Genomic DNA, 1,926 nt, shown 5'->3' with positions numbered 1-1,926 from the left:
TGAACCATCATCTATGACAAATGTCTGTCCGTCCAGCATTGGTTTCTTGAAGAGTTTATTCATCTCAAATCGCACCACCATATCTCCCAGCTGGAGATCTATCACTCCTTCTTTCACATCTATGATTGCACCAGCTGTGCATAAGAAGGATCGACCCAATATCAAAGGATCCTTGGTTTCTTCATCAAGCTCCAGAACCACAAAATCTGCTGGAATGAGTGTATCACCTATCTGAACATGCAGATCCTCAAGTATACCAACAGGGAATTTGGTTGATCTATCAGCAAATACCAGCGAGATTTTCGTCGGTTTGAATCTGGTGTAACCCAATCGCTTGGCTACAGAGTAAGGCATCAGATTCACACTTGAACCCAGATCGCAGAGAGACCTTGCAAACAGTACATTCCCAATCCTGACTGAGAGAACAAACCTTCCTGGATCACTTCTCTTCTTCAGCACTTTGTTCTGAAGCACAGCACTGCACTCCTTCGAAACCATCATGACACTCTCTTCCTCAACAGCTTTCCCAGACACTAACCTCTTCATGTATCTTTTAAGGGCTGGCATCATCTGAACAGCATCAGCTAGAGGGAGTTTTACAGTCAAATCCTTCAGCATCTCCCTGCACTTTTCATCCTCTAAGTCCTTGCGAGACTTCTTTGGTGGAACTGGATAAGGTACCTTAGGCGTGTAAACTCTTGCAGGAATGTTTGCTGGGGCAGGTGGCTGGAGCAGGTGCTCCCTCGTTGGCTCAGGGTGCTCCCTCGTCAAATCTACGTCTGGAGCAGGTGCTCCAGATTTTGGAGCAGGTGCTCTGATGGAGGAAGAGTGCTCCTTCGTCTTTTTTACGTCATGAGCTGGTTCCTCTTCTTGGAGCAGGTGCTCCACGTCCTTTTTCTTCCTCTTTTCTGAGACAGAGCTTGTTGGTGCAGCATGTAGAGTCTTCCCACTTTTAAGCTCAATAGCATTCACAAACTCATTCCTGGGATTTTCACCTTTTCCAGGGAGAGTTCCAGGTGATCTCTTCACAGCTTCTGCAGTCTGAGCTACCTGAACATCCAGCTTCTTCACATGAGTCCACACAGCCTCATACTTGCCATTCAAATCATTGTACATGGTGTCCACTTTGGCATTAATCTCCATGGAAGACTTTTGCTGATTAACCAGCAGCTGTTGCATCAAGTTTTTCAGCTCATCCTGCGAGTTATTTGAGGAACTCGAAGAAGGCTGTAGACTTGTGAAAGGCAACTTCTGCTGATTTCCACCTTGAAATCGATTATGATTGGTGATGAACTGCTTTCCTTGGAAGTTGCTGGAGAAGTTCTTCTGAAATCCTGACTGATTCTGCACTCCTTGCTGTGGATAGACCTGATCCTGAGGGTTCTCAACATTGTTGCTTCTGTAGGATAAATTCGGGTGGCTTTTGAAGTTGTTGAAACTGCGATTCTGCACATACCCTTGTCCATTCACGAAATTTACCTCCATCTGATCATTATTCTCTGCATCTACAAACTCTTGAGCAAGAGGTGCATCACCGACCTCATCAGCAAAATGCACAGATCTCTGGTTCTCTCTCAGCAGCAGATTCACCTTTGCTGTAAGCTCATCGATTTTGCTCAACTCCACACTATGAACTGATTTGCTAGACCTGTCATACTCTTGGGATTTGTTGCTGGAGCTTGCAGCTAAGTTCTCAATCAACTCATAAGCAGCTTCTTTGGACTTAGTTATGAAATCGCCATTGCTAGCTGCATTCAAAGCATTCCTGTAATCCCAGTTGACACCATCATAAAAGGTTAACAGAATCTGCTCATCAGAGAACCCATGGTGAGGGCACTCTCTTCGGTACTCCTTGTACCTCTCCCAAGCTTCGCAGAAAGCTTCACCAGGTTGCTGTTTAAACGACGAGATCTTGTTCTTCAGAGC

At 45.4% G+C, this 1,926-nt stretch overlaps 1 non-coding gene across 1 annotated transcript; it reads left to right on the top strand.

Annotated features, from left to right (window-relative positions):
- Positions 1–1,819: 1,819 nt before the first annotated feature.
- LOC112085714 lies at positions 1,820–1,926 on the top strand. Its single transcript, XR_002899013.1, has one exon. It is a non-coding gene; the product is annotated as a small nucleolar RNA R71 (small nucleolar RNA).

Source organism: Eutrema salsugineum, unplaced genomic scaffold (assembly GCF_000478725.1).
Source record: "Eutrema salsugineum unplaced genomic scaffold, Eutsalg1_0 scaffold_3, whole genome shotgun sequence".
NCBI lineage: Eukaryota > Viridiplantae > Streptophyta > Magnoliopsida > Brassicales > Brassicaceae > Eutrema > Eutrema salsugineum.
Note: the sequence above shows the minus strand (reverse complement) of the source record. Positions and strands in the feature narration are given on the sequence as shown.